The sequence below is a fragment of the Platichthys flesus genome, chromosome 20 (assembly GCF_949316205.1).
Source record: "Platichthys flesus chromosome 20, fPlaFle2.1, whole genome shotgun sequence".
In the NCBI taxonomy this organism is placed as follows: domain Eukaryota; kingdom Metazoa; phylum Chordata; class Actinopteri; order Pleuronectiformes; family Pleuronectidae; genus Platichthys; species Platichthys flesus.
Window position 1 is genome coordinate 2,113,936 of NC_084964.1, and position 22,718 is coordinate 2,136,653.

A 22,718-nucleotide genomic window follows, 5' to 3' on the forward strand; every position below is an offset into this window, starting at 1 on the left:
TCTCATGAAACATATTTCTTGCAATCTAATATTTCTATTATGATGGGAAGTTATTTGGAAGAAGCGCCAGATCAGTTCGGTAGAGCATGACACTCTTAATCTCAGGGTCATGGGTTCGAGCCCCACGTTGGGCTATGGAGATTTTAAGGTTAGGAATTGAGCACCAGCATGCAGATGAAAGTCTTAGCTTAAAAGACTCCTTATTAAAGGATACATCAGAGCAAATACATTCCATAGAGTTCACACACACCAAGCAAACATCAATGTCTGATCAGAAAATTATATATATACTGAACCCATCAATTTGTCTAGATTATCTAGCTTAACTAGAATGGAAAACTGCAAGAGATTGAATCCCTAACCAATGACAAGCGTTGGTTTGGTCTTCTTGCGAAAGAATTGGACAACATGGTTCAGGGTGTTTTTGTTCACGGAACTTGTGCTGAAAACATTAAAGGTAAAACTTATTCTGTAATCTGATCATTATCTCAGACCTAGGTTGTTTTCATACAAGAGGGTATTACTTCTCATGAAACATATTTCTTGCATTCTAACATTTCTATTGCGATGGGAAGTTATTTGGAAGAAGCGCCAAATCAGTTCGGTAGAGCATGACACTCTTAATCTCAGGGTCATGGGTTCGAGCCCCACGTTGGGCTATGGAGATTTTAAGGTTAGGAATTGAGCACCAGCATGCAGATCAAAGTCTATCTTAAAAGACTCCTTATTAAAGGATACTTAAGAGCAAATACATTCCATAGAGTTCGCAAACATCAACAGCTGATCAGAATATTATATATATATTAAACCCATCAATTTATCTAGATTATATAGCTAAACTAGAATGGAAAACTGCAAGAGATTGAATCCCAAACCAATGACAAGCGTGTGTTTGATCTTCTTGCGAAAGAATTGGACAACATGGTTCAGGGTGTTTTTGTTCACGGAACTTGTGCTGAAAACTTTAAAAGTAAAACTTATTCTGTAATCTCATCATTATCTCAGACCTAGGTTGTTTTCATACAAGAGGGTTTTACTTCTCATGAAACATATTTCTTGCATTCTAACATTTCTATTGTGATGGGAAGTTATTTGGAAGAAGCGCCAGATCAGTTCGGTAGAGCATGACACTCTTAATCTCAGGGTCGTGGGTTCGAGCCCCACGTTGGGCTATGGAGCTTTTGAGATGCGGAATTGAGCACCAGCATGCAGATGAAAGTCTTAGCTTAAAAGACTCCTTATTAAAGGATACTTCAGAGCAAATACATTCCATAGAGTTCACACACACCAAGCAAACATCAATGTCTGATCAGAAAATTATATATATATTGAACCCATCAATTTGTCTAGATTATATAGCTTAACTAGAATGGAAAACTGCAAGAGATTGAATCCCTAACCAATGACAAGCATTGGTTTGATCTTCTTGCGAAATAATTGGACAACATGGTTCAGGTTGTTTTTGTTCATGGAACTTGTGCTCAAAAACATTAAAGGTAAAATGTATTCTGTAATCTGATCATTATCTCAGACCTAGGTTGTTTTCATACAAGAGGGTTTTACTTCTCATGAAACATATTTCTTGCATTCTAACATTTCTATTGTGTTGGGAAGTTATAAGGAAGATGTCCGGCTAGCTCAGTTCGGTAGAGCATGAGACTCTTAATCTCAGGGTCGTGGGTTCGAGCCCCACGTTGGGCTATGAAGCTTTTGAGATTCGGAATTGAGCAACAGCATGCAGATCAAAGTCTTAGCTTAAAGGACTCCTTATTAAAGGATACTTCAGAGCAAATACATTCCATAGAGTTCGCAAACATCAACGGCTGATCAGAACATTATATATATATTAAACCCATCAATTTGTCTAGATTATAAAGCTAAACTAGAATGGAAAACTGCAAGAGATTGAATCCCAAACCAATGACAAGCGTGTGTTTGATCTTCTTGCGAAAGAATTGGACAACATGGTTCAGGGTGTTTTTGTTCACGGAACTTGTGCTGAAAACATTAAAGGTAAAGGGTTTTACTTCTCATGAAACATATTTCTTGCATTCTAAACTTTCTATTGTGATGGGAAGTTATAAGGAAGAAGCCCGGCTAGCTCAGTTCGGTAGAGCATGAGACTCTTAATCTCAGGGTCGTGGGTTCGAGCCCCACGTTGGGCTATGGACCTTTTGAGATTCGGAATTGAGCACCAGAATGCAGATCAAAGTCTTAGCTTAAAGGACTCCTTATTAAAGGATACTTCAGAGCAAATACATTCCATAGAGTTCGCAAACATCAACGGCTGATCAGAATATTATACATATATTAAACCCATCAATATGTCTAGATTATAAAGCTAAACTAGACTGGAAAACTGCAAGAGATTGAATCCCAAACCAATGACAAGCGTGTGTTTGATCTTCTTGCGAAAGAATTGGACAACATTGTCCAGGCGGTTTTTGTTCACGGAACTAAACCGCCTGTTTTCATACAAGAGGGTTTTACTTCTCATGAAACATATTTCTTGCATTCTAACATTTCTATTATGATGGGAAGTTATTTGCAAGAAGAGCCAGCTCAGTTCGGTAGAGCATGACACTCTTAATCTCAGGGTCGTGGGTTCGAGCCCCATGTTGGGCTACGGAGATTTTAAGGTTAGGAATTGAGCACCAGCATGCAGATGAAAGTCTTAGCTTAAAAGACTCCTTATTAAAGAATACTTCAGAGAAAATACATTCCATAGTGTTCACACACACCAAGCAAACATCAACGGCTGATCAGAAAATTATATATATATTGAACCCATCAATTTGTCTAGATTATCTAGCTTAACTAGAATGGAAAACTGCAAGAGATTGAATCCCTAAACAATGACAAGCATTGGTTTGATCTTCTTGCGAAATAATTGGACAACATGGTTCAGGTTGTTTTTGTTCATGGAACTTGTGCTCAAAAACATTAAAGGTAAAATGTATTCTGTAATTTGATCATTATCTCAGACCTAGGTTGTTTTCATACAAGAGGGTATTACTTCTCATGAAACATATTTCTTGCATTCTAACATTTCTATTGTGTTGGGAAGTTATAAGGACGATGTCCGGCTAGCTCAGTTCGGTAGAGCATGAGACTCTTAATCTCAGGGTTGTGGGTTCGAGCCCCACGTTGGGCTATGAGTTTTTGAGATTCGGAATTGAGCACCAGCATGCAGATCAAAGTCTTAGCTTAAAGGACTCCTTATTAAAGGATACTTCAGAGCAAATACATTCCATAGAGTTCGCAAACATCAACGGCTGATCAGAATATTATATATATATTGAACCCATCAATTTGTCTAGATTATAAAGCTAAACTAGAATGGAAAACTGCAAGAGATTGAATCCCAAACCAATGACAAGCGTGTGTTTGATCTTCTTGCGAAAGAATTGGACAACATGGTTCAGGGTGTTTTTGTTCACGGAACTTGTGCTGAAAACTTTAAAAGTAAAACTTATTCTGTAATCTCATCATTATCTCAGACCTAGGTTGTTTTCATACAAGAGGGTTTTACTTCTCATGAAACATATTTCTTGCAATCTAATATTTCTATTATGATGGGAAGTTATTTGGAAGAAGCGCCAGATCAGTTCGATAGAGCATGACACTCTTAATCTCAGGGTCGTGGTTTCGAGCCCCACGTTGGGCTATGGAGCTTTTGCGATTCGGAATTGAGCACCAGCATGCAGATCAAAGTCTTAGCTTAAAAGACTCCTTATTAAAGGATACTTCAGAGCAAATACATTCCATAGAGTTCACACACACCAAGCAAACATCAACGGCTGATCAGAATATTATATATATATTAAACCCATCAATTTGTCTAGATTATATAGCTAAACTAGAATGGAAAACTGCAAGAGATTGAATCCCTAACCAATGACAAGCGTGTGTTTGATCTTCTTCGAAAGAATTGGACAACATGGTTCAGGCGGTTTTTGTTCACGGAACTTGTGCTGAAAACATGAAAGGTAAAACTTATTCTGTAATCTCATCATTATCTCAGACCTAGGTTGTTTTCATACAAGAGGGTTTTACTTCTCATGAAACATATTTCTTGCATTCTAACATTTCTATTGTGATGGGAAGTTATGAGGAAGAAGCCCGGCCAGCTCATTTCGGTAGAGCATGAGACTCTTAATCTCAGGTTCGTGGTTTCGAGCCCCAAAATGGGCTATGGAGATTTTGAGATTCGGAATTGAGCACCAGCATGCAGATCAAAGTCTTATCTTAAAAGACTCCTTATTAAAGGATACTTCAGAGCAAATACATTCCATAGAATTCACACACAAACTGCAAGAGATTGAATCCCTAACCAATGACAAGCGTTGGTTTGATCTTCTTGCGAAAGAATTGGACAACATGGTTCAGGGTGTTTTTGTTCACGGAACTTGTGCTGAAAACTTTAAAAGTAAAACTTATTCTGTAATCTCATCATTATCTCAGACCTAGGTTGTTTTCATACAAGAGGGTTTTACTTCTCATGAAACATATTTCTTGCATTCTAACATTTCTATTATGATGGGAAGTTATTTGGAAGAAGCGCCAGATCAGTTCGGTAGAGCATGACACTCTTAATCTCAGGGTCGTGGGTTCGAGCCCCACGTTGGGCTATGGAGATTTTAAGGTTAGGAATTGAGCACCAGCATGCAGATGAAAGTCTTAGCTTAAAAGACTCCTTATTAAAGGATACTTCAGAGCAAATACATTCCATAGAGTTCACACACACCAAGCAAACATCAATGTCTGATCAGAAAATTATATATATACTGAACCCATCAATTTGTCTAGATTATCTAGCTTAACTAGAATGGAAAACTGCAAGAGATTGAATCCCTAACCAACGACAAGCGTTGGTTTGGTCTTCTTGCGAAAGAATTGGACAACATGGTTCAGGGTGTTTTTGTTCACGGAACTTGTGCTGAAAACATTAAAGGTAAAACTTATTCTGTAATCTGATCATTATCTCAGACCTAGGTTGTTTTCATACAAGAGGGTATTACTTCTCATGAAACATATTTCTTGCATTCTAACATTTCTATTGTGATGGGAAGTTATTTGGAAGAAGCGCCAAATCAGTTCGGTAGAGCATGACACTCTTAATCTCAGGGTCATGGGTTCGAGCCCCACGTTGGGCTATGGAGATTTTAAGGTTAGGAATTGAGCACCAGCATGCAGATCAAAGTCTATCTTAAAAGACTCCTTATTAAAGGATACTTCAGAGCAAATACATTCCATAGAGTTCGCAAACATCAACGGCTGATCAGAATATTATATATATATTAAACCCATCAATTTGTCTAGATTATATAGCTAAACTAGAATGGAAAACTGCAAGAGATTGAATCCCAAACCAATGACAAGCGTGTGTTTGATCTTCTTGCGAAAGAATTGGACAACATGGTTCATGGTGTTTTTGTTCACGGAACTTGTGCTGAAAACATTAAAGGTAAAGGGTTTTACTTCTCATGAAACATATTTCTTGCATTCTAACATTTCTATTGTGATGGGAAGTTATAAGGAAGAAGCCCGGCTAGCTCAGTTCGGTAGAGCATGAGACTCTTAATCTCAGGGTCGTGGATTCGAGCCCCACGTTGGGCTATAGACCTTTTGAGATTCGGAATTGAGCACCAGCATGCAGATCAAAGTCTTAGCTTAAAAGACTCCTTATTAAAGGATACTTCAGAGCAAATACATTCCATAGAGTTCACACACAAACTGCAAGAAATTGAATCCCTAACCAATGACAAGCGTTGGTTTGATCTTCTTGCGAAAGAATTGGACAACATGGTTCAGGGTGTTTTTGTTCACGGAACTTGTGCTGAAAACTTTAAAAGTAAAACTTATTCTGTAATCTCATCATTATCTCAGACCTAGGTTGTTTTCATACAAGAGGGTTTTACTTCTCATGAAACATATTTCTTGCAATCTAATATTTCTATTATGATGGGAAGTTATTTGGAAGAAGCGCCAGATCAGTTCGGTAGAGCATGACACTCTTAATCTCAGGGTCATGGGTTCGAGCCCCACGTTGGGCTATGGAGATTTTAAGGTTAGGAATTGAGCACCAGCATGCAGATGAAAGTCTTAGCTTAAAAGACTCCTTATTAAAGGATACATCAGAGCAAATACATTCCATAGAGTTCACACACACCAAGCAAACATCAATGTCTGATCAGAAAATTATATATATACTGAACCCATCAATTTGTCTAGATTATCTAGCTTAACTAGAATGGAAAACTGCAAGAGATTGAATCCCTAACCAATGACAAGCGTTGGTTTGGTCTTCTTGCGAAAGAATTGGACAACATGGTTCAGGGTGTTTTTGTTCACGGAACTTGTGCTGAAAACATTAAAGGTAAAACTTATTCTGTAATCTGATCATTATCTCAGACCTAGGTTGTTTTCATACAAGAGGGTATTACTTCTCATGAAACATATTTCTTGCATTCTAACATTTCTATTGCGATGGGAAGTTATTTGGAAGAAGCGCCAAATCAGTTCGGTAGAGCATGACACTCTTAATCTCAGGGTCATGGGTTCGAGCCCCACGTTGGGCTATGGAGATTTTAAGGTTAGGAATTGAGCACCAGCATGCAGATCAAAGTCTATCTTAAAAGACTCCTTATTAAAGGATACTTAAGAGCAAATACATTCCATAGAGTTCGCAAACATCAACAGCTGATCAGAATATTATATATATATTAAACCCATCAATTTATCTAGATTATATAGCTAAACTAGAATGGAAAACTGCAAGAGATTGAATCCCAAACCAATGACAAGCGTGTGTTTGATCTTCTTGCGAAAGAATTGGACAACATGGTTCAGGGTGTTTTTGTTCACGGAACTTGTGCTGAAAACTTTAAAAGTAAAACTTATTCTGTAATCTCATCATTATCTCAGACCTAGGTTGTTTTCATACAAGAGGGTTTTACTTCTCATGAAACATATTTCTTGCATTCTAACATTTCTATTGTGATGGGAAGTTATTTGGAAGAAGCGCCAGATCAGTTCGGTAGAGCATGACACTCTTAATCTCAGGGTCGTGGGTTCGAGCCCCACGTTGGGCTATGGAGCTTTTGAGATGCGGAATTGAGCACCAGCATGCAGATGAAAGTCTTAGCTTAAAAGACTCCTTATTAAAGGATACTTCAGAGCAAATACATTCCATAGAGTTCACACACACCAAGCAAACATCAATGTCTGATCAGAAAATTATATATATATTGAACCCATCAATTTGTCTAGATTATATAGCTTAACTAGAATGGAAAACTGCAAGAGATTGAATCCCTAACCAATGACAAGCATTGGTTTGATCTTCTTGCGAAATAATTGGACAACATGGTTCAGGTTGTTTTTGTTCATGGAACTTGTGCTCAAAAACATTAAAGGTAAAATGTATTCTGTAATCTGATCATTATCTCAGACCTAGGTTGTTTTCATACAAGAGGGTTTTACTTCTCATGAAACATATTTCTTGCATTCTAACATTTCTATTGTGTTGGGAAGTTATAAGGAAGATGTCCGGCTAGCTCAGTTCGGTAGAGCATGAGACTCTTAATCTCAGGGTCGTGGGTTCGAGCCCCACGTTGGGCTATGAAGCTTTTGAGATTCGGAATTGAGCAACAGCATGCAGATCAAAGTCTTAGCTTAAAGGACTCCTTATTAAAGGATACTTCAGAGCAAATACATTCCATAGAGTTCGCAAACATCAACGGCTGATCAGAACATTATATATATATTAAACCCATCAATTTGTCTAGATTATAAAGCTAAACTAGAATGGAAAACTGCAAGAGATTGAATCCCAAACCAATGACAAGCGTGTGTTTGATCTTCTTGCGAAAGAATTGGACAACATGGTTCAGGGTGTTTTTGTTCACGGAACTTGTGCTGAAAACATTAAAGGTAAAGGGTTTTACTTCTCATGAAACATATTTCTTGCATTCTAAACTTTCTATTGTGATGGGAAGTTATAAGGAAGAAGCCCGGCTAGCTCAGTTCGGTAGAGCATGAGACTCTTAATCTCAGGGTCGTGGGTTCGAGCCCCACGTTGGGCTATGGACCTTTTGAGATTCGGAATTGAGCACCAGAATGCAGATCAAAGTCTTAGCTTAAAGGACTCCTTATTAAAGGATACTTCAGAGCAAATACATTCCATAGAGTTCGCAAACATCAACGGCTGATCAGAATATTATACATATATTAAACCCATCAATATGTCTAGATTATAAAGCTAAACTAGACTGGAAAACTGCAAGAGATTGAATCCCAAACCAATGACAAGCGTGTGTTTGATCTTCTTGCGAAAGAATTGGACAACATTGTCCAGGCGGTTTTTGTTCACGGAACTAAACCGCCTGTTTTCATACAAGAGGGTTTTACTTCTCATGAAACATATTTCTTGCATTCTAACATTTCTATTATGATGGGAAGTTATTTGCAAGAAGAGCCAGCTCAGTTCGGTAGAGCATGACACTCTTAATCTCAGGGTCGTGGGTTCGAGCCCCATGTTGGGCTACGGAGATTTTAAGGTTAGGAATTGAGCACCAGCATGCAGATGAAAGTCTTAGCTTAAAAGACTCCTTATTAAAGAATACTTCAGAGAAAATACATTCCATAGTGTTCACACACACCAAGCAAACATCAACGGCTGATCAGAAAATTATATATATATTGAACCCATCAATTTGTCTAGATTATCTAGCTTAACTAGAATGGAAAACTGCAAGAGATTGAATCCCTAAACAATGACAAGCATTGGTTTGATCTTCTTGCGAAATAATTGGACAACATGGTTCAGGTTGTTTTTGTTCATGGAACTTGTGCTCAAAAACATTAAAGGTAAAATGTATTCTGTAATTTGATCATTATCTCAGACCTAGGTTGTTTTCATACAAGAGGGTATTACTTCTCATGAAACATATTTCTTGCATTCTAACATTTCTATTGTGTTGGGAAGTTATAAGGACGATGTCCGGCTAGCTCAGTTCGGTAGAGCATGAGACTCTTAATCTCAGGGTTGTGGGTTCGAGCCCCACGTTGGGCTATGAGTTTTTGAGATTCGGAATTGAGCACCAGCATGCAGATCAAAGTCTTAGCTTAAAGGACTCCTTATTAAAGGATACTTCAGAGCAAATACATTCCATAGAGTTCGCAAACATCAACGGCTGATCAGAATATTATATATATATTGAACCCATCAATTTGTCTAGATTATAAAGCTAAACTAGAATGGAAAACTGCAAGAGATTGAATCCCAAACCAATGACAAGCGTGTGTTTGATCTTCTTGCGAAAGAATTGGACAACATGGTTCAGGGTGTTTTTGTTCACGGAACTTGTGCTGAAAACTTTAAAAGTAAAACTTATTCTGTAATCTCATCATTATCTCAGACCTAGGTTGTTTTCATACAAGAGGGTATTACTTCTCATGAAACATATTTCTTGCATTCTAACATTTCTATTGTGATGGGAAGTTATTTGGAAGAAGCGCCAGATCAGTTCGGTAGAGCATGACACTCTTAATCTCAGGGTCATGGGTTCGAGCCCCACGTTGGGCTATGGAGATTTTAAGGTTAGGAATTGAGCACCAGCATGCAGATCAAAGTCTATCTTAAAAGACTCCATATTAAAGGATACTTCAGAGCAAATACATTCCATAGAGTTCACACACAAACTGCAAGAGATTGAATCCCTAACCAATGACAAGCGTTGGTTTGATCTTCTTGCGAAAGAATTGGACAACATGGTTCAGGGTGTTTTTGTTCACGGAACTTGTGCTGAAAACTTTAAAAGTAAAACTTATTCTGTAATCTCATCATTATCTCAGACCTAGGTTGTTTTCATACAAGAGGGTTTTACTTCTCATGAAACATATTTCTTGCATTCTAACATTTCTATTGTGATGGGAAGTTATTTGGAAGAAGCGCCAGATCAGTTCGGTAGAGCATGACACTCTTAATCTCAGGGTCATGGGTTCGAGCCCCACGTTGGGCTATGGAGATTTTAAGGTTAGGAATTGAGCACCAGCATGCAGATCAAAGTCTATCTTAAAAGACTCCTTATTAAAGGATACTTCAGAGCAAATACATTCCATAGAGTTCGCAAACATCAACGGCTGATCAGAATATTATATATATATTAAACCCATCAATTTGTCTAGATTATATAGCTAAACTAGAATGGAAAACTGCAAGAGATTGAATCCCTAACCAATGACAAGCGTGTGTTTGATCTTCTTGCGAAAGAATTGGACAACATTGTCCAGGCGGTTTTTGTTCACGGAACTAAACCGCCTGTTTTCATACAAGAGGGTTTTACTTCTCATGAAACATATTTCTTGCATTCTAACATTTCTATTATGATGGGAAGTTATTTGCAAGAAGAGCCAGCTCAGTTCGGTAGAGCATGACACTCTTAATCTCAGGGTCGTGGGTTCGAGCCCCATGTTGGGCTACGGAGATTTTAAGTTTAGGAATTGAGCACCAGCATGCAGATGAAAGTCTTAGCTTAAAAGACTCCTTATTAAAGAATACTTCAGAGAAAATACATTCCATAGTGTTCACACAAACCAAGCAAACATCAACGGCTGATCAGAAAATTATATATATATTGAACCCATCAATTTGTCTAGATTATCTAGCTTAACTAGAATGGAAAACTGCAAGAGATTGAATCCCTAACCAATGACAAGCATTGGTTTGATCTTCTTGCGAAATAATTGGACAACATGGTTCAGGTTGTTTTTGTTCATGGAATTTGTGCTCAAAAACATTAAAGGTAAAATGTATTCTGTAATCTGATCATTATCTCAGACCTAGGTTGTTTTCATACAAGAGGGTTTTACTTCTCATGAAACATATTTCTTGCATTCTAACATTTCTATTGTGTTGGGAAGTTATAAGGAAGATGTCCGGCTAGCTCAGTTCGGTAGAGCATGAGACTCTTAATCTCAGGGTTGTGGGTTCGAGCCCCACGTTGGGCTATGAATCTTTTGAGATTCGGAATTGAGCACCAGCATGCAGATCAAAGTCTTAGCTTAAAGGACTCCTTATTAAAGGATACTTCAGAGCAAATACATTCCATAGAGTTCGCAAACATCAACGGCTGATCAGAATATTATATATATATTGAACCCATCAATTTGTCTAGATTATAAAGCTAAACTAGAATGGAAAACTGCAAGAGATTGAATCCCAAACCAATCTGATCATTATCTCAGACCTAGGTTGTTTTCATACAAGAGGGTTTTACTTCTCATGAAACATATTTCTTGCATTCTAACATTTCTATTGTGTTGGGAAGTTATAAGGAAGATGTCCGGCTAGCTCAGTTCGGTAGAGCATGAGACTCTTAATCTCAGGGTCGTGGGTTCGAGCACCACGTTGGGCTATGGACCTTTTGAGATTCAGAATTGAGCACCAGCATGCAGATCAAAGTCTTAGCTTAAAAGACTCCTTATTAAAGGATACTTCAGAGCAAATACATTCCATAGAGTTCGCAAACATCAACGGCTGATCAGAATATTATATATATATTAAACCCATCAATTTGTCTAGATTATCTAGCTTAACTAGAATGGAAAACTGCAAGAGATTGAATCCCTAACCAATGACAACCATTGGTTTGATCTTCTTGCGAAATAATTGGACAACATGGTTCAGGTTGTTTTTGTTCATGGAACTTGTGCTCAAAAACATTAAAGGTAAAATGTATTCTGTAATCTGATCATTATCTCAGACCTAGGTTGTTTTCATACAAGAGGGTTTTACTTCTCATGAAACATATTTCTTGCATTCTAACATTTCTATTGTGTTTGGAAGTCATAAGGAAGATGTCCGGCTAGCTCAGTTCGGTAGAGCATGAGACTCTTAATCTCAGGGTCGTGGGTTCGAGCCCCACGTTGGGCTATGAATCTTTTGAGATTCGGAATTGAGCACCAGCATGCAGATCAAAGTCTTAGCTTAAAGGACTCCTTATTAAAGGATACTTCAGAGCAAATACATTCCATAGAGTTCGCAAACATCAACGGCTGATCAGAATATTATATATATATTAAACCCATCAATTTGTCTAGATTATAAAGCTAAACTAGAATGGAAAACTGCAAGAGATTAAATCCCAAACCAATGACAAGCGTGTGTTTGATCTTCTTGCGAAGGAATTGGACAACATGGTTCAGGGTGTTTTTGTTCACGGAACTTGTGCTGAAAACATTAAAGGTAAAGGGTTTTACTTCTCATGAAACATATTTCTTGCATTCTAACATTTCTATTGTGATGGGAAGTTATAAGGAAGAAGCCCGGCTAGCTCAGTTCGGTAGAGCATGAGACTCTTAATCTCAGGGTCGTGGGTTCGAGCCCCACGTTGGGCTATGGACCTTTTGAGATTCGGCATTGAGCACCAGCATGCAGATCAAAGTCTTAGCTTAAAAGACTCCTTATTAAAGGATACTTCAGAGCAAATACATTCCATAGAGTTCACACACACCAAGCAAACATCAACGTCTGATCAGAAAATTATATATATTAAACCCATCAATTTGTCTAGATTATATAGCTAAACTAGAATGGAAAACTGCAAGAGATTGAATCCCTAACCAATGACAAGCGTGTGTTTGATCTTCTTGCGAAGGAATTGGACAACATTGTCCAGGCGGTTTTTGTTCACGGAACTAAACCGCCTGTTTTCATACAAGAGGGTTTTACTTCTCATGAAACATATTTCTTGCATTCTAACATTTCTATTATGATGGGAAGTTATTTGGAAGAAGAGCCAGCTCAGTTCGGTAGAGCATGACACTCTTAATCTCAGGGTCGTGGGTTCGAGCCCCATGTTGGGCTACGGAGATTTTAAGGTTAGGAATTGAGCACCAGCATGCAGATGAAAGTCTTAGCTTAAAAGACTCCTTATTAAAGGATACTTCAGAGCAAATACATTCCATAGAGTTCACACACACCAAGCAAACATCAACGGCTGATCAGAATATTATATATATATTAAACCCATCAATTTGTCTAGATTATATAGCTAAACTAGAATGGAAAACTGCAAGAGATTGAATCCCTAACCAATGACAAGCGTGTGTTTGATCTTCTTTCGAAAGAATTGGACAACATGGTTCAGGCGGTTTTTGTTCACGGAACTTGTGCTGAAAACATGAAAGGTAAAACTTATTCTGTAATCTCATCATTATCTCAGACCTAGGTTGTTTTCATACAAGAGGGTTTTACTTCTCATGAAACATATTTCTTGCATTCTAACATTTCTATTGTGATGGGAAGTTATGAGGAAGAAGCCCGGCCAGCTCATTTCGGTAGAGCATGAGACTCCTAATCTCAGGGTCGTGGTTTCAAGCCCCACGTTGGGCTATGAAGATTTTAAGGTTAGGAATTGAGCACCAGCATGCAGATCAAAGTCTTAGCTTAAAAGACTCCTTATTAAAGGATACTTCAGAGAAAATACATTCCATAGTGTTCACACACACCAAGCAAACATCAACGGCTGATCAGAAAATTATATATATATTGAACCCATCAATTTGTCTAGATTATCTAGCTTAACTAGAATGGAAAACTGCAAGAGATTGAATCCCTAACCAATGACAAGCATTGGTTTGATCTTCTTGCGAAATAATTGGACAACATGGTTCAGGTTGTTTTTGTTCATGGAACTTGTGCTCAAAAACATTAAAGGTAAAATGTATTCTGTAATCTGATCATTATCTCAGACCTAGGTTGTTTTCATACAAGAGGGTTTTACTTCTCATGAAACATATTTCCTGCATTCTAACATTTCTATTGTGTTGGGAAGTTATAAGGAAGATGTTCGGCTAGCTCAGTTCGGTAGAGCATGAGACTTTTAATCTCAGGGTTGTGGGTTCGAGCCCCACGTTGGGCTATGAAGCTTTTGAGATTCGGAATTGAGCACCAGCATGCAGATCAAAGTCTTAGCTTAAAGGACTCCTTATTAAAGGATACTTCAGAGCAAATACATTCCATAGAGTTCGCAAACATCAACGTCTGATCAGAAAATTATATATATTAAACCCATCAATTTGTCTAGATTATATAGCTAAACTAGAATGGAAAACTGCAAGAGATTGAATCCCTAACCAATGACAAGCGTGTGTTTGATCTTCTTGCGAAAGAATTGGACAACATTGTCCAGGCGGTTTTTGTTCACGGAACTAAACCGCCTGTTTTCATACAAGAGGGTTTTACTTCTCATGAAACATATTTCTTGCATTCTAACATTTCTATTATGATGGGAAGTTATTTGCAAGAAGAGCCAGCTCAGTTCGGTAGAGCATGACACTCTTAATCTCAGGGTCGTGGGTTCGAGCCCCATGTTGGGCTACGGAGATTTTAAGTTTAGGAATTGAGCACCAGCATGCAGATGAAAGTCTTAGCTTAAAAGACTCCTTATTAAAGAATACTTCAGAGAAAATACATTCCATAGTGTTCACACAAACCAAGCAAACATCAACGGCTGATCAGAAAATTATATATATATTGAACCCATCAATTTGTCTAGATTATCTAGCTTAACTAGAATGGAAAACTGCAAGAGATTGAATCCCTAACCAATGACAAGCATTGGTTTGATCTTCTTGCGAAATAATTGGACAACATGGTTCAGGTTGTTTTTGTTCATGGAATTTGTGCTCAAAAACATTAAAGGTAAAATGTATTCTGTAATCTGATCATTATCTCAGACCTAGGTTGTTTTCATACAAGAGGGTTTTACTTCTCATGAAACATATTTCTTGCATTCTAACATTTCTATTGTGTTGGGAAGTTATAAGGAAGATGTCCGGCTAGCTCAGTTCGGTAGAGCATGAGACTCTTAATCTCAGGGTTGTGGGTTCGAGCCCCACGTTGGGCTATGAATCTTTTGAGATTCGGAATTGAGCACCAGCATGCAGATCAAAGTCTTAGCTTAAAGGACTCCTTATTAAAGGATACTTCAGAGCAAATACATTCCATAGAGTTCGCAAACATCAACGGCTGATCAGAATATTATATATATATTGAACCCATCAATTTGTCTAGATTATAAAGCTAAACTAGAATGGAAAACTGCAAGAGATTGAATCCCAAACCAATCTGATCATTATCTCAGACCTAGGTTGTTTTCATACAAGAGGGTTTTACTTCTCATGAAACATATTTCTTGCATTCTAACATTTCTATTGTGTTGGGAAGTTATAAGGAAGATGTCCGGCTAGCTCAGTTCGGTAGAGCATGAGACTCTTAATCTCAGGGTCGTGGGTTCGAGCACCACGTTGGGCTATGGACCTTTTGAGATTCAGAATTGAGCACCAGCATGCAGATCAAAGTCTTAGCTTAAAAGACTCCTTATTAAAGGATACTTCAGAGCAAATACATTCCATAGAGTTCGCAAACATCAACGGCTGATCAGAATATTATATATATATTAAACCCATCAATTTGTCTAGATTATCTAGCTTAACTAGAATGGAAAACTGCAAGAGATTGAATCCCTAACCAATGACAACCATTGGTTTGATCTTCTTGCGAAATAATTGGACAACATGGTTCAGGTTGTTTTTGTTCATGGAACTTGTGCTCAAAAACATTAAAGGTAAAATGTATTCTGTAATCTGATCATTATCTCAGACCTAGGTTGTTTTCATACAAGAGGGTTTTACTTCTCATGAAACATATTTCTTGCATTCTAACATTTCTATTGTGTTTGGAAGTCATAAGGAAGATGTCCGGCTAGCTCAGTTCGGTAGAGCATGAGACTCTTAATCTCAGGGTCGTGGGTTCGAGCCCCACGTTGGGCTATGAATCTTTTGAGATTCGGAATTGAGCACCAGCATGCAGATCAAAGTCTTAGCTTAAAGGACTCCTTATTAAAGGATACTTCAGAGCAAATACATTCCATAGAGTTCGCAAACATCAACGGCTGATCAGAATATTATATATATATTAAACCCATCAATTTGTCTAGATTATAAAGCTAAACTAGAATGGAAAACTGCAAGAGATTAAATCCCAAACCAATGACAAGCGTGTGTTTGATCTTCTTGCGAAGGAATTGGACAACATGGTTCAGGGTGTTTTTGTTCACGGAACTTGTGCTGAAAACATTAAAGGTAAAGGGTTTTACTTCTCATGAAACATATTTCTTGCATTCTAACATTTCTATTGTGATGGGAAGTTATAAGGAAGAAGCCCGGCTAGCTCAGTTCGGTAGAGCATGAGACTCTTAATCTCAGGGTCGTGGGTTCGAGCCCCACGTTGGGCTATGGACCTTTTGAGATTCGGCATTGAGCACCAGCATGCAGATCAAAGTCTTAGCTTAAAAGACTCCTTATTAAAGGATACTTCAGAGCAAATACATTCCATAGAGTTCACACACACCAAGCAAACATCAACGTCTGATCAGAAAATTATATATATTAAACCCATCAATTTGTCTAGATTATATAGCTAAACTAGAATGGAAAACTGCAAGAGATTGAATCCCTAACCAATGACAAGCGTGTGTTTGATCTTCTTGCGAAGGAATTGGACAACATTGTCCAGGCGGTTTTTGTTCACGGAACTAAACCGCCTGTTTTCATACAAGAGGGTTTTACTTCTCATGAAACATATTTCTTGCATTCTAACATTTCTATTATGATGGGAAGTTATTTGGAAGAAGAGCCAGCTCAGTTCGGTAGAGCATGACACTCTTAATCTCAGGGTCGTGGGTTCGAGCCCCATGTTGGGCTACGGAGATTTTAAGGTTAGGAATTGAGCACCAGCATGCAGATGAAAGTCTTAGCTTAAAAGACTCCTTATTAAAGGATACTTCAGAGCAAATACATTCCATAGAGTTCACACACACCAAGCAAACATCAACGGCTGATCAGAATATTATATATATATTAAACCCATCAATTTGTCTAGATTATATAGCTAAACTAGAATGGAAAACTGCAAGAGATTGAATCCCTAACCAATGACAAGCGTGTGTTTGATCTTCTTTCGAAAGAATTGGACAACATGGTTCAGGCGGTTTTTGTTCACGGAACTTGTGCTGAAAACATGAAAGGTAAAACTTATTCTGTAATCTCATCATTATCTCAGACCTAGGTTGTTTTCATACAAGAGGGTTTTACTTCTCATGAAACATATTTCTTGCATTCTAACATTTCTATTGTGATGGGAAGTTATGAGGAAGAAGCCCGGCCAGCTCATTTCGGTAGAGCATGAGACTCCTAATCTCAGGGTCGTGGTTTCAAGCCCCACGTTGGGCTATGAAGATTTTAAGGTTAGGAATTGAGCACCAGCATGCAGATCAAAGTCTTAGCTTAAAAGACTCCTTATTAAAGGATACTTCAGAGCAAATACATTCCATAGAGTTCACACATACCAAGCAAACATCAACGGCTGATCAGAATATTATATATATATTAAACCCATCAATTTGTCTAGATTATATAGCTAAACTAGAATGGAAAACTGCAAGAGATTGAATCCCTAACCAATGACAAGCGTGTGTTTGATCTTCTTCGAAAGAATTGGACAACATGGTTCAGGCGGTTTTTGTTCACGGAACTTGTGCTGAAAACATGAAAGGTAAAACTTATTCTGTAATCTCATCATTATCTCAGACCTTGGTTGTTTTCATACAAGAGGGTTTTACTTCTCATGAAACATATTTCTTGCATTCTAACATTTCTATTGTGATGGGAAGTTATGAGGAAGAAGCCCGGCCACCTCATTTCGGTAGAGCATGAGACTCTTAATCTCAGGGTCGTGGTTTCAAGCCCCACGTTGGGCTATGAAGATTTTAAGGTTAGGAATTGAGCACCAGCATGCAGATCAAAGTCTTAGCTTAAAAGACTCCTTATTAAAGGATACTTCAGAGCAAATACATTCCATAGAGTTCGCAAACATCAACGGCTGATCAGAATATTATATATATATTAAACCCATCAATTTGTCTAGATTATATAGCTAAACTAGAATGGAAAACTGCAAGAGATTGAATCCCAAACCAATGACAAGCGTGTGTTTGATCTTCTTGCGAAAGAATTGGACAACATGGTTCATGGTGTTTTTGTTCACGGAACTTGTGCTGAAAACATTAAAGGTAAAGGGTTTTACTTCTCATGAAACATATTTCTTGCATTCTAACATTTCTATTGTGATGGGAAGTTACAAGGAAGAAGCCCGGCTAGCTCAGTTCGGTAGAGCATGAGACTCTTAATCTCAGCGTAGTGGGTTCGAGCCCCACGTTGGGCTATGGAGATTTTAAGGTTAGGAATTGAGCACCAGCATGCAGATCAAAGTCTATCTTAAAAGACTCCTTATTAAAGGATACTTCAGAGCAAATACATTCCATAGAGTTCACACACACCAAGCAAACATCAATGTCTGATCAGAAAATTATATATATACTGAACCCATCAATTTGTCTAGATTATCTAGCTTAACTAGAATGGAAAACTGCAAGAGATTGAATCCCTAACCAATGACAAGCGTGTGTTTGATCTTCTTCGAAAGAATTGGACAACATGGTTCAGGCGGTTTTTGTTCACGGAACTTGTGCTGAAAACATGAAAGGTAAAACTTATTCTGTAATCTCATCATTATCTCAGACCTTGGTTGTTTTCATACAAGAGGGTTTTACTTCTCATGAAACATATTTCTTGCATTCTAACATTTCTATTGTGATGGGAAGTTATGAGGAAGAAGCCCGGCCAGCTCATTTCGGTAGAGCATGAGACTCTTAATCTCAGGGTCGTGGTTTCAAGCCCCACGTTGGGCTATGAAGATTTTAAGGTTAGGAATTGAGCACCAGCATGCAGATCAAAGTCTTAGCTTAAAAGACTCCTTATTAAAGGATACTTCAGAGCAAATACATTCCATAGAGTTCGCAAACATCAACGGCTGATCAGAATATTATATATATATTAAACCCATCAATTTGTCTAGATTATATAGCTAAACTAGAATGGAAAACTGCAAGAGATTGAATCCCAAACCAATGACAAGCGTGTGTTTGATCTTCTTGCGAAAGAATTGGACAACATGGTTCATGGTGTTTTTGTTCACGGAACTTGTGCTGAAAACATTAAAGGTAAAGGGTTTTACTTCTCATGAAACATATTTCTTGCATTCTAACATTTCTATTGTGATGGGAAGTTACAAGGAAGAAGCCCGGCTAGCTCAGTTCGGTAGAGCATGAGACTCTTAATCTCAGCGTAGTGGGTTCGAGCCCCACGTTGGGCTATGGAGATTTTAAGGTTAGGAATTGAGCACCAGCATGCAGATCAAAGTCTATCTTAAAAGACTCCTTATTAAAGGATACTTCAGAGCAAATACATTCCATAGAGTTCACACACACCAAGCAAACATCAATGTCTGATCAGAAAATTATATATATACTGAACCCATCAATTTGTCTAGATTATCTAGCTTAACTAGAATGGAAAACTGCAAGAGATTGAATCCCTAACCAATGACAAGCGTTGGTTTGATCTTCTTGCGAAAGAATTGGACAACATGGTTCAGGGTGTTTTTGTTCACGGAACTTGTGCTGAAAACATTAAAGGTAAAGGGTTTTACTTCTCATGAAACATATTTCTTGCATTCTAACATTTCTATTGTGATGGGAAGATATAAGGAAGAAGCCCGGCTAGCTCAGTTCGGTAGAGCATGAGACTCTTAATCTCAGGGTCGTGGGTTCGAGCCCCACGTTGGGCTATGGACCTTTTGAGATTCAGAATTGAGCACCAGCATGCAGATCAAAGTCTTAGCTTAAAAGACTCCTTATTAAAGGATACTTCAGAGCAAATACATTCCATAGAGTTCGCAAACATCAACGGCTGATCAGAATATTATATATATATTAAACCCATCAATTTGTCTAGATTATCTAGCTTAACTAGAATGGAAAACTGCAAGAGATTGAATCCCTAACCAATGACAACCATTGGTTTGATCTTCTTGCGAAAGAATTGGACAACATGGTTCAGGGTGTTTTTGTTCACGGAACTTGTGCTGAAAACTTTAAAAGTAAAACTTATTCTGTAATCTCATCATTATCTCAGACCTAGGTTGTTTTCATACAAGAGGGTTTTACTTCTCATGAAACATATTTCTTGCATTCTAACATTTCTATTGTGATGGGAAGTTATTTGGAAGAAGCGCCAGATCAGTTCGGTAGAGCATGACACTCTTAATCTCAGGGTAGTGGGTTCGAGCCCCACGTTGGCCTATGGAGATTTTAAGGTTAGGAATTGAGCACCAGCATGCAGATGAAAGTCTTAGCTTAAAAGACTCCTTATTAAAGGATACTTCAGAGCAAATACATTCCATAGAGTTCACACACACCAAGCAAACATCAATGTCTGATCAGAAAATTATATATATACTGAACCCATCAATTTGTCTAGATTATCTAGCTTAACTAGAATGGAAAACTGCAAGAGATTGAATCCCAAACCAATGACAAGCGTGTGTTTGATCTTCTTGCGAAAGAATTGGACAACATGGTTCAGGGTGTTTTTGTTCACGGAACTTGTGCTGAAAACATTAAAGGTAAAGGGTTTTATTTCTCATGAAACATATTTCTTGCATTCTAACATTTCTATTGTGATGGGAAGTTATAAGAAAGAAGCCCGGCTAGCTCAGTTCGGGAGAGCATGAGACTCTTAATCTCAGGGTCGTGGGTTCGAGCCCCACGTTGGGCTATGGACCTTTTGAGATTCAGAATTGAGCACCAGCATGCAGATCAAAGTCTTAGCTTAAAAGACTCCTTATTAAAGGATACTGCAGAGCAAATACATTCCATAGAGGTCACACACACCAAGCAAACATCAACGGCTGATCAGAAAATTATATATATATTGAACCCATCAATTTGTCTAGATTATCTAGCTTAACTAGAATGGAAAACTGCAAGAGATTGAATCCCTAACCAATGACAAGCATTGGTTTGATCTTCTTGCGAAATAATTGGACAACATGGTTCAGGTTGTTTTTGTTCATGGAACTTGTGCTCAAAAACATTAAAGGTAAAATGTATTCTGTAATCTGATCATTATCTCAGACCTAGGTTGTTTTCATACAAGAGGGTTTTACTTCTCATGAAACATATTTCTTGCATTCTAACATTTCTATTGTGTTGGGAAGTTATAAGGAAGATGTCCGGCTAGCTCAGTTCGGTAGAGCATGAGACTCTTAATCTCAGGGTCGTGGGTTCGAGCCCCACGTTGTCCTATGAAGCTTTTGAGATTCGGAATTGAGCACCAGCATGCAGATCAAAGTCTTAGCTTAAAGGACTCCTTATTAAAGGATACTTCAGAGCAAATACATTCCATAGAGTTCGCAAACATCAACGGCTGATCAGAATATTATATATATATTAAACCCATCAATTTGTCTAGATTATAAAGCTAAACTAGAATGGAAAACTGCAAGAGATTGAATCCCAAACCAATGACAAGCGTGTGTTTGATCTTCTTGCGAAAGAATTGGACAACATGGTTCAGGGTGTTTTTGTTCACGGAACTTGTGCTGAAAACTTAAAAGTAAAACTTATTCTGTAATCTCATCATTATCTCAGACCTAGGTTGTTTTCATACAAGAGGGTTTTACTTCTCATGAAACATATTTCTTGCATTCTAACATTTCTATTGTGATGGGAAGTTATTTGGAAGAAGCGCCAGATCAGTTCGGTAGAGCATGACACTCTTAATCTCAGGGTCGTGGGTTCGAGCCCCACGTTGGCCTATGGAGATTTTAAGGTTAGGAATTGAGAACCAGCATGCAGATGAAAGTCTTAGCTTAAAAGACTCCTTATTAAACGATACTTCAGAGCAAATACATTCCATAGAGTTCACACACACCAAGCAAACATCAATGTCTGATCAGAAAATTATATATATACTGAACCCATCAATTTGTCTAGATTATCTAGCTTAACTAGAATGGAAAACTGCAAGAGATTGAATCCCTAACCAATGACAAGCGTTGGTTTGGTCTTCTTGCGAAAGAATTGGACAACATGGTTCAGGGTGTTTTTGTTCACGGAACTTGTGCTGAAAACATTAAGGTAAAGGGTTTTACTTCTCATGAAACATATTTCTTGCTAGCTCAGTTCGGTAGAGCATGAGACTCTTAATCTCAGGGTCGTGGGTTCGAGCCCCACGTTGGGCTATGAAGCTTTTGAGATTCGGAATTGAGCACCAGCATGCAGATCAAAGTCTTAGCTTAAAGGACTCCTTATTAAAGAATACTTCAGAGAAAATACATTCCATAGTGTTCACACACACCAAGCAAACATAAACGGCTGATCAGAAAATTATATATATATTGAACCCATCAATTTGTCTAGATTATCTAGCTAAACTAGAATGGAAAACTGCAAGAGATTGAATCCCAAACCAATGACAAGCGTGTGTTTGATCTTCTTGCGAAAGAATTGGACAACATGGTTCAGGTTGTTTTTGTTCATGGAACTTGTGCTCAAAAACATTAAAGGTAAAATGTATTCTGTAATCTGATCATTATCTCAGACCTAGGTTGTTTTCATACAAGAGGGTTTTACTTCTCATGAAACATATTTCTTGCATTCTAACATTTCTATTGTGTTGGGAAGTTATAAGGAAGATGTCCGGCTATCTCAGTTCGGTAGAGCATGAGACTCTTAATCTCAGGGTTG

The 22,718-nt window shown here is 38.0% G+C and overlaps 8 non-coding genes across 8 annotated transcripts; all 8 read left to right on the plus strand.

The window, feature by feature from the left end:
• Positions 1 to 2,091: 2,091 nt before the first annotated feature.
• Positions 2,092 to 2,165, plus strand: trnak-cuu (transfer RNA lysine (anticodon CUU)). The gene has a single exon. It is a non-coding gene; the product is annotated as a tRNA-Lys (tRNA).
• A 5,848-nt stretch (positions 2,166 to 8,013) lies between these two features.
• Positions 8,014 to 8,087, plus strand: trnak-cuu (transfer RNA lysine (anticodon CUU)). The gene has a single exon. It is a non-coding gene; the product is annotated as a tRNA-Lys (tRNA).
• A 4,241-nt stretch (positions 8,088 to 12,328) lies between these two features.
• Positions 12,329 to 12,402, plus strand: trnak-cuu (transfer RNA lysine (anticodon CUU)). Its single transcript has one exon. It is a non-coding gene; the product is annotated as a tRNA-Lys (tRNA).
• A 923-nt stretch (positions 12,403 to 13,325) lies between these two features.
• Positions 13,326 to 13,399, plus strand: trnar-ccu (transfer RNA arginine (anticodon CCU)). The gene has a single exon. It is a non-coding gene; the product is annotated as a tRNA-Arg (tRNA).
• A 455-nt stretch (positions 13,400 to 13,854) lies between these two features.
• trnak-uuu (transfer RNA lysine (anticodon UUU)) lies at positions 13,855 to 13,928 on the plus strand. Its single transcript has one exon. It is a non-coding gene; the product is annotated as a tRNA-Lys (tRNA).
• A 2,302-nt stretch (positions 13,929 to 16,230) lies between these two features.
• trnak-cuu (transfer RNA lysine (anticodon CUU)) lies at positions 16,231 to 16,304 on the plus strand. The gene has a single exon. It is a non-coding gene; the product is annotated as a tRNA-Lys (tRNA).
• A 923-nt stretch (positions 16,305 to 17,227) lies between these two features.
• Positions 17,228 to 17,301, plus strand: trnar-ccu (transfer RNA arginine (anticodon CCU)). Its single transcript has one exon. It is a non-coding gene; the product is annotated as a tRNA-Arg (tRNA).
• A 2,381-nt stretch (positions 17,302 to 19,682) lies between these two features.
• trnak-cuu (transfer RNA lysine (anticodon CUU)) lies at positions 19,683 to 19,756 on the plus strand. Its single transcript has one exon. It is a non-coding gene; the product is annotated as a tRNA-Lys (tRNA).
• Positions 19,757 to 22,718: the final 2,962 nt, after the last annotated feature.